Raw genomic sequence first — 10,715 nt, 5'->3', positions numbered from 1 at the left:
TTCATTTGCTATTATTTTCTCCCAATCTGAGGGCTGTCTTTTCACCTTACTTATAGTTTCCTTTGTAGTGCAAAAGCTTTTAAGTTTCATTAGGTCCCATTTGTTTAGTTTTGCTTTTATTTCCAATATTCTGGGAGGTTAATTTTTGTTTAAAATAATTTTGCCTTGCTTCTTGTCACTGAAGTTTGATAAGGATACCCGGGCTCTCACCTTGATGGCAACTCAGTCTTTAGCACTCAACCTCAAGCAACTCAGTGTAAATATGTGATTGGTCTGACCTGGCTCATACTTTTTTCATTTATTTTTCTTTTTTTTTCCTCTGTCAAACCACTCTAGTGTATGCAGCCTATGGGCAGAGGCCAGGCAATGGTTCAGGGCTGGTTTGCTCTGGCATGGGACTCTATGACAGGCCCAGGGGGACAGGCCTGCCATAAATCTAAACCAATGCATTGACCTGGCTTCTTTAACCCTGTATTTCATTATCATTCCCTAGAGGGGCCATTCTCATTAATGATTTTACTTGTGATGCATGGACCAAACAGATTAAATCAGATCCCGTAAAAGAAGTTTGGGAAAATAACAAGTGAAATATAATCCTAAATGGAGGCTACAGTCCATGGGGTTGCAAAGAGTCGGACACAATAGAGCAAGCATGCGTGTACATATAGCATTGTATTAAAAGCATTTTGGTTGATTACTTAGTGAAAATTAGTATCTTCAGACTATAGGAAACTATACAGGATAAACTACTTGTTTTCTTCTCCAAATATATTACTTGGGGAAATGCAGGATGAAAGCAGAATTTAAGGATTAAAAGATATTTTTAAAAGACTGAAAACATCTGGCAAAACTAATGAGAGATGTTAGATATAAAATAGATATTGTTAATGTTGTTTTACCCTTAAATATTGAATGTATATAAAGCTTTATTTATATACTATAGATGCTTCTTTTAAAACGTAACATGTTTAAAAATGTGAGAAGAATTCTATCCTGATCAGTTTTGGCTAATGAAATCATATGAGAGGATATATGGGAAAAGCTAATATTAATAGTATTCAAGAATACTGTGATTTAGGTAGAATAATTAGACTCTATTATCCCATAACCTCCACTTTCAAAAAGCTTTTAATGATTAAATCTCTTCATTGTCTGTCTGGAAAGAAAACACACACATAATTAACCTTATCAATTCTCCAGTGCAGGACTCACATCTGCTGTATCTTTTGATTTGAATAGACAGATATATTTGGTCAATTAAATTATCTGGTCAATTAAATCAGACATTTTCTTGGCAAGAGTTTTAGAATGATATAACCCAGGTAGTGAAGGACCCTTGGAGATCATAACTAAATTTTCTTAATTCAATTTTTTTCTCATTTACCATCCACAGTCTCTCATACTGGTATATACTGTAAATACATTCTAGAGTTGGGCTAATTCATTACCAAAGCAGATCAGACCATATGCCATCTCTTCACTGTGGTATCATCTGATACATCTGTGATATGTGGTGCAGATCTGGCAAGGTGATTTGCCTGCCAGGGTAAGGTTTAACCTCACTTAGAAAGCAATGATTTTATTTCAGCATGTTCATTGATAGATATAGTAACTTGATGAAAGTGAAAGTCACTCTTCATGTCCATCTCTTTGTGACCCCATGGACTATACAGTCCATGGAATTCTCCAGGCCAGAATACTGAAGTGGGTAGCCTTTTGCTTCTCCAGGGAATTTCCCAACCCAGGGATCAAACCAAGGTTTCCCACATTGCAAGCAGATTCTTTACCAGCTGAGCCACAAGAGAAGCCCAAGAATAATGGAGTGGGTAGATCCTCCCTTCTCCAGATGATCTCCCTGACCCAGGAATCGAACTGGGGCCTCCTACATTGCAGGTGGATTCTTTACCAACTGAGCTATCAGGGAAGGTAACTTGATGAAAGCCTTTTAATTCCATAATATGGCTTCTACTTTGGGAAATCATAGAATGCTTCAGATTCATGTATGCAATTGGAAATACATGGTATAATGAAATCAGGTAAGACTAATGATATCAGATAAGATAAATATTGGTCAAGTCTCCCTTTGCTCTGATTTAAATAGGAAAAAAAAAAAAAAAAACCGTAAGTCTTCCTTCAAAAAAATGTCACTTTTTTTCACTATGTCTTTATACGTGTTCTAAAGATACACAAGTTCTAAATGATCTGCATAAAATAGTTTCTGTATTTGATGTTTTCCTGTCACTCCCATTAACATTAACATACAAGGAGATCTGGGTGTCCAAAATCAAAATAAAGTTAAAAACAAAACAACAATAACAACAGAATTTTTTTTTTTTCAATATTAAGCCATAGATAAGGTCAATTCACCAGTAGCAGTGCTTAGGTCAGTCAGTCAATTCAGTTGCTCAGTCGTGTCTGACTCTTTGTGACCCCATGGACTGCAGCATGCCAGGCTTCCCTGTCCATCATCAATTCCTGGAGCTTGCTCAATCTCATGTCCAGAGTCAGTGATGCCATCCAACCATCTCATCCTCTGTCATCCCCTTCTCCTCCTGCCTTCAATCTTTCCCAGCATCAGGGACTTTTCCAATGAATCAGTTTTTTGCATCAGGTGGCCAAAGTATTGGAGTATTGGAGTGCTTAGGTACCAAGCCAGTAAATCAGTTTACCCACCAAAAAAGATATTTAAAAGAAACATCAGGAAAAAAAGGCATTTTTTTTTTACATAAGAATATAGAAAAGAAGATGTTAAAATGGTATGATATGCAAATGTTGGTTTTACCCTTTCTTTTGAGGCCATGATTTTCCTAAAACTATTTCAATGTTTCACAGCAGTGTATTGCACCTTGTGTCAAGTTCGAGTACAAAGCTAAGTAAGTGTGGAGTAAAGTTGAAAATCAACATGAGGGCTGTTCTTGGGTTGATCTGTAGTGGGTGTGTGTGCACATGTGTGTAAATATATTTCCTGTATAAATATATTTTTAATGATAATATTAAATATCATTCATTTGATAAAAAGATTAATGCAAACATAGAAGATGATAAAAATGGAATTTCATAATTTGCAAGACTATACATACTCAAATTCCTTTTTGAAACAAAAGAATGAACCTTTGGTTTTAGCTAAAGAAGTTTGAAAAACTTAAAGAGAGTGAACGGATATCTAATTATTTTAAAATAAGGAATTTCAATTTAGAAAGTGAGATACACAGAAGGCTCCCTGGGCTGGCCAAATTAAAGTTTGGATTTTTCATTAGTTGCTTGTTATTTTGCAATTATTTTCAATAATGTGTGGTATATAAAATCTCAGCAAGAGGCAGTGCAGGCTTTGGGAATGAGTGTTTGAAGACCACCCATACCTGGAGCATCATGGTGATCCAAGTGGTTGTAGGAGCCCTTGAGATTCCAACTGCTCACGTGAATCTCCTGACCTGGGAGGAAACGCCCGCAATTGAAAGGTATCAAATGAGTGTGGGTTTTGTCACTCAGTTGTGTCTGACTCTTTGTGAGCCTGTGGAGTGTAACCTGCCAGGTTCCTCTGTCCATGGAATTTTCCAGGCAAAAATAGTCTCTCATAACACACTCTGTGTTCAAGGAGTGGACTGTGGTATTTTAGAAAACTGAACTGTCACTAGCAGTCTTGTGTCTGTTGCCTTGTAATGTTTGCTTCAGAGTTGAGTACACAGAAGTGCTACTCTAAAAGACAAAATATTCACTCAGACTCCTTATTAGAACTCGTAATAACCACTTAAAGACTTCAGTTAATCATATTGACAGGAGGGCCAAACGGAAGCTAGACTTATGTGAGGCTTTCACAGCTCTCTTTAGAGATAAAGGGAAATTACTCACATTTTAGGGCTCATCAAATTCCACAAATGGAGTTATTTGCCCTTCAGCTCCTCAGCTGAATGTGAAAATGTTTTCACCTCATATCATTTGATGCTAACTCCCTTCACATTTCTTTATACTAGAATAATGCCTTCTGTAGGTTGTTTTACTTTTTCTACAATTGGAGAAGATACTACTACTATATAATTTCATTGGCTTTCTAAAGATTTGTGTGTGTGTGTGAGAGAGAGAGAGAAACATATTTAGGCTTAAAATATCTATAGATAATAGCACTTTTAAGAGAACATCAATTATATTTGTAATCTGACAAACTACATCTTGGATCAAATGTCTCTCAATAAATTGTGCACTTATAATCCATGGACACATAATTTAAATATTATCTGCATTAGATTGAAGAGACTGTGATAATTATTTCAGACTTAAAATGATTAAAAATCTTAACATTCTCCAAAGCCAAAGAAGAAGAAGAAATAGGTGTATGCACCAGATTCTCTACCACTGAATCACTTGGGAAAGCCCCATGTATGTGTATGTACACATACAAATGAAAGAGAGAGATTAGCAGAAACTGACTCATGCATTTATGAAGACTGAGAAGTCTCATGATTTATTATCTATAAGCTAGAGACCCCCAGGAAAGCAGATGATGTAATTTAGTACAAACCCTAGGGTAAGAGAGGAGGAGATGAGATGTTTCAGCTTAAGGAAAAAAAAAAAAAGGACCAAATTCTTCTTCTTCCACCTTTTGTTCTAGTAAGGTCCTAATGGACTGAATGACGCACATCTATATTGAGGAGGGCAATCTACTGAGTTCATTGATTCAAGTGTAATCTTATGTGGAAGGATCTTCATAGACATGCCTGGAAATAACATTTAATCTGGGGACCTTGTGGCCAGTCAAGTTGACATATACAATTAATAATTACAAATCCACCCCTTGTCAACTTGACACCTATATGCATCTCCTTGCACGCATGTGTGCTAATTTGCTTCAGTCCTATCTGACTCTGCGACCCTATGGACTGTAGTCCTCCTGTTTCTTCTGTACATGGGATTCCCCAGGCAAGAATACTGGAGTGTGCTGCTGTGCCTTCTTTCAGGGGATCTTCCTGACCCAGGGATCAAATCCACGTCTTTTATGTCTCTTGCATTGGCAGGTAGATTCTTTACCACTAGCACCACCTGGGAAATTCGTTTAATGTATCTCCTAAACCATACTTAATTTACAAATAAAGAAAGAGCAATAATGTTGCCTAACATACTACATCTATCCTGCATCCAACCAAAAGTGTACTAACTCATTCTCTAGACGGGGAAGTAAAGTCTTTGAGTGATGTCTGCTATTCTTGACATCCCATAAGTTAGATACTCTGATATAAAATTGACACATATATATATGTACTTAGTCACTCAGTCATGTCCAACTCTTTGTGATCCCATGGTCTGTAGCATGCCAGGCTCCTCTGTCCATAGGGATTCTCCAGGCAAGAATACTGGAGTGAGTTGCCATGTCCTCCTCCAGGGGAACTTCCCAACTCAGGGATCGAATACAGGTCTCCTGCATTGCAGGCATATTGTTTATCAGCTGAGTGAGCTACCAGGGAAGCCCAAAGTGTTGCATATATACATACATACATACATATATATATATATATATATGTATATATGCATACACACACACATACAAATGAAAAGTGAAAGTGAAGTCACCCAGTCGTGTCTGACTCTTTGTGACCCCATGGATTGTAGCCCATGGAATTTTCCAGGCAAGAGTACTGGAGTGGGTTTCCATTTACTTCTCCAGGGGATCTTCCTGACCCAGGTATTAAACCTGGGTCTCCCACATTGCAGGCAGAGGCTTCACCCCTGGGAATATGTATATAGTGAAAGTATTAGTCGCTCAGTCTTGTCCGACTCTTTGAGACCCCATGGATTGTAGCCTACCAGACTCCTCTGTCCATGGACTTCTCCAAGCAATAATACTGCAGTGGGTTGCCGTTCCTTTCTTCAGGGGATCTTCAGGACCCAGGGATCGAACCTGGGTCTCTTGCATTGCAGGCAGGTTCTTTACCAGTTGAGCCACCAAGGTGTGTGACAATAAGATAAGGAGGAAATCCTCGTGACAATTATAGTCCTCACTTTTGTGAAAGTCACTCAGTTGAGTCTGACTCTTTGCGACCCCATGGACTATACAGTTCAAGGAATTCTCCAAGGCAGAATATTGGAGTGGGTAGCTGTTCCCTTCTCCACAGGATCTTCACAACCCAGGGATCGAATCCTGATCTCCTACATTGCAGGCGGATTCTTTACCAGCTGAGCTACAAGGGAAGTCCAAGAATACTGGAGTGAGTAGACTATCCCTTCTCCAAGGGGTCTTCCAAACCCATGAATTGAACTGGGGTTTCCTGCATTGCAGGTGGATTCTTTACTAGCTGAGCTACCAGGGAAGCCCCCTCACTTCTGTCACTGATTTCTATTGTAATTGTGGTGATTCAGAGCATATACAACTTTCTGGAGAACCTTGCACCGTCCCTGCAAGGTATTACTACATATCTGGCATTGTAACTAAGTCTTCGAAATGGTATTTCATTATTCTAACAAGCCCACTACTTCAGGATGGTGGGGTACATGTTAAAATCAGTGAATTCTATGAGCATGGGCCCATTGCTACACTTCCATTATTGTAAAGTGAAGTCCTTGATTCAAAACAATGCTGTGTGGAATGCATTAGTGGTACATAAGCCACACTGTTAAGTCAATGGATGGTAGTTTTGATGAAAGCATTGAGCACAAGAAAGTTAAGTCCATATCCTGAGTAAGTGTCTATTCCAGTAATAGCAATATGCTGTCCCTTTCACAGTGAAAGTGGTTCAGTGCAATCAATCTCCCACCAGTAACTGACTGATCAGCCAGGAATGGTGTCACATCAAGTGCTTCTGTTGGTGTCAGACTGAGTGTTCAACAGAGGTCATAGCCAAGCGTGGCCTCAGTGAGTAGGAGTCCATATTTTTGAGTCAATGAATGATCTCTATTCCTACTGCATTTACACACAGTGTTAAATAGTGATGTCAATAGCAGTGATGAAAGCAGCCGTTTTTGACTGCTTTCTGATTTTAAACAGAAAGCACTGTCTTTCACCACTTTGTTTGATTTTATATGTGATTTAGATATCATTGTGTATATTAATCATATACCATTGTGTATGACTTTAGATTCATAAATGCTTTTCATGATGTTTTTCTAGTTTTCAGTATGTGTATGTTTTAGCACAAAACAGTGTTATAATTTGTCAAATGCTTTTAATGCATCAACTGAATTAATCCTGTGCCTTTCCCCTCCCCCTATCATTTCATGGATTGATTTTTTTTACACTGAAATACTGTTTCTTGCTATGAGTTTCATTTAGTCATGGAGTATATAGTGCTTTAATATGTTGCCTCTCTCTCTCTCTATATATATATATATACATTTTTTTTTTGGATGAATTTGGAAAGGATTAGTGTTGCTCCCTCTTCAAATGTTTGGTAGAATTTACCAGTGAAGCTGACTTATCCTGTGCTTTCTCTTTAAGAAGCTGCTGATCATCATTTCAATCAAATTACCTGTAATAGGTCATTTCAAATTTTCTATTTCTTCTTGAATCAGTTTTGGTAAGTATACATTTATAAGAATTTATTTATTTGATCTAGCTTATTTAATTTGTTGGCATATAATTGTCCACAGTATTCTCTTATAATCAGTATTATTTCTGTAAATTTGATAATAATGCCCCATTTTCATTTCTGATAAGTTATTTGGTGTCTTTCATTTTTATAGGGCTTCCTGATAGCTCAGTTGGTAAAGAATATACCTGCAAGCAGGAGACTCTGGTTCGATTCCTGGGTCGGGAAGATCCACTGGAGAAGGGATAGTCTACCCACTCCAGTGTTCTTGGGTTTCTCTTGTGGCTCAGCTGGTAAAGCAATGTGGGAGACCTGGGTTCCATCCCTGGGTTAGGAAGGTCGCCTGGAGGGAAAGGCTGTATTCTGTCCTGGAGAATTCCATGGACTGTATAATTCATGGGATCACAAAGAGTCAAACAGGACTGAGCGACTTACACTCGACTTACACTTTTTTATTTTTTTCATTTTTATAGTCAATCTAGTTAAAGGTCAATTCTTGTGATTTTTTAAAAGAACAAGATTTTTACTTTTAAATCCCTTCTATTACTTTTATAACACCTATTTCTTTTACTTCTATCCAAATTTTTTATTTTTTTCTTTTAATCATTTTGGGTTTAGTTTTCTCTTCTTTTTTATTCCTTTAGGTGTACAATTAATTACTAATTTGAGATGTTCTTTATTAGCATGTTTTATAGCTATAAATTCCCTTAGCACTGATATCACTGCATCCCATAAATTATGGTTTACTGTATTTTAATTTATTCTTCTCTATTTTGTAATTTTTTATGATTTCTTATTTGACCCACTGGAGTTTAAAAATGTGTTGGCTAATTTCCATATATCTGTGTTTAATTTTAATTTTTATTAATTTCTACATTCATCTAATTGCCATTCGAAAGGTCACATCATTTCAATTGTTTTAAATTTATTGAGACCTGTGCCCTAATATAAAGCTTATCCCGTAGGATGTTCAATGTACATTGAACAGAATAAGTATTCTGCTGTTTGTCAAAGTGTCCACTATATACAGTCAATTACATCTAGTTGGTGTGTAGTGTTTCAGGTTCTCTATTTTCCTAGACCCATTATTTACTATACAGTGGAAGGAGATGAAATGAATTCCATGTGTGCTTATACTTTCTAGAAACGTTTAATTTCATTGTAGAGAAAAGACAGATGGAGCAGTTAACATAAATTCAAATGCAACATAGGAATAAGAGATAAAATTCACATGAGTTACTGCTGGTGTGGTGTTAATAGCTTTGGAAGAAAGGAGTTAGAAATACAGAAAGAAAAGACCACATAGATTTCATGATGAGCAGTGAACTGTATCTGCATTTTGAAGGATGAAACACACTTATAAGGCAGTCTTGAAGAGTCAATGCTAGATATTATTGAAAGAAAATACATATAGAGAGCATCTTTATTCTGTGAATTAAGAACTAAACTTATATAAAAGTGTCTTAGAAAATTCTTCCCATATTCTATGCATCCACTATATCCTAATGTCTGCAAATTTTACTATATTAAGATAATATATTAATGTATCTTTCATTTTCACTGTATCATGGATGTTTTGAAAACAAGGAACATGCTTGACTTGTTTGTTTATCTAATGCTTTGTATGGGATATAGTAATTTATATGAAAAACTAAACGAATCTCAAGTGGTTAAATAAATAACCAACATAGGGCCATTGGAAAAAGGCAGAAGTGGAAACTCAAATCATCTTGGAAACTAAAGCCCTTAATATTTTCACTAAAATAAGCTGCTTCCAAAAAACATATACTAAAAATATACAGATAATTAAAGCTCTCTTCCCTAAGCCTCTTGCCTGTAGACTATGTAGACCTAATATACTTATCTGAGAATACACCAAAGAGACAAATGATCTAAATTACTACCTCAGTAGAAAGCCAAGACTGAATCAAGTAGTACATGAGCAGATGGAGAAGAGGTATCCAGAAGTATTTTGGTCTTCTTGAAAAAGAGAATGACCTTGAAGAATGGTTGAAATAGAAAAGGAAATTGCATAACTCACTCTGAGTTTCGGGAGAGGACTAAAACAGAAATCATAGACCTGTCAAACATGTCTGCTTTGCTGAATCAGCTACTTTTTCAAAGAGATTTCTGGTCCTCAGTAAGTACTCTTTTTTTTTTTTTTTTGTATCAAATTCTTTTTTTTTTTTTTTAATTTTTTTATTAGTTGGAGGCTAATTACTTCACAACATTTCAGTGGGTTTTGTCACACATTGATATGAATCAGCCATGGATTTACACATATTCCCCATCCCGATCCCCCCTCCCACCTCCCTCTCCACCCGATTCCTCTCGAAACATCCCACCCTCGCCTTCTCCCACAGAGTTCAAAAGTCTGTTCTGTATTTCTGTGTCTCTTTTTCTGTTTTGCATATAGGGTTATCGTTACCATCTTTCTAAATTCCATATATATGTGTTAGTATGCTGTAATGTTCTTTGTCTTTCTGGCTTACTTCACTCTGTATAAGGGGCTCCAGCTTCATCCATCTCATTAGGACTGGTTCAAATGAATTTTTTAAAGGCTGAGTAATATTCCATGGTGTATATGTACCACAGCTTCCTTATCCATTCATCTGCTGATGGGCATCTAGGTTGCTTCCATGTCCTGGCTATTATAAACAGTGCTGCAATGAACATTGGGGTGCATGTGTCTCTTTCAGATCTGGTTTCCTCAGTGTGTATGCCCAGAAGTGGGATTGCTGGGTCATATGGCAGTTCTATTTCCAGTTTTTTAAGGAATCTCCACACTGTTTTCCATAGCGGCTGTACTAGTTTGCATTCCCACCAACAGTGTAAGAGGGTTCCCTTTTCTCCACACCCTCTCCAGCATTTATTGCTTGTAGACTTTTGGATAGCAGCCATCCTGACTGGCGTGTAATGGTACCTCATTGTGGTTTTGATTTGCATTTCTCTGATAATGAGTGATGTTGAGCATCTTTTCATGTGTTTGTTAGCCATCTGTATGTCTTCTTTGGAGAAATGTCTGTTTAGTTCTTTGGCCCATTTTTTGATTGGGTCATTTATTTTTCTGGAATTGAGCTTCAGGAGTTGCTTGTATATTTTTGAGATTAATCCTTTGTCTGTTTCTTCATTTGCTATTATTTTCTCCCAATCTGAGGGCTGTCTTTTCACCTTACTTATAGTTTCCTTTGTAAATTAACA

General features: G+C 37.0%; 1 non-coding gene across 1 annotated transcript; it reads right to left on the bottom strand.

Moving 5' to 3' along the window:
* Nucleotides 1–317: 317 nt before the first annotated feature.
* Nucleotides 318–448, bottom strand: LOC133051350 (small nucleolar RNA SNORA42/SNORA80 family). The gene has a single exon (XR_009691848.1). It is a non-coding gene; the product is annotated as a small nucleolar RNA SNORA42/SNORA80 family (small nucleolar RNA).
* Nucleotides 449–10,715: the final 10,267 nt, after the last annotated feature.

Source organism: Dama dama, chromosome 33 (assembly GCF_033118175.1).
Source record: "Dama dama isolate Ldn47 chromosome 33, ASM3311817v1, whole genome shotgun sequence".
Classification (NCBI taxonomy): domain Eukaryota; kingdom Metazoa; phylum Chordata; class Mammalia; order Artiodactyla; family Cervidae; genus Dama; species Dama dama.
Note: the sequence above shows the minus strand (reverse complement) of the source record. Positions and strands in the feature narration are given on the sequence as shown.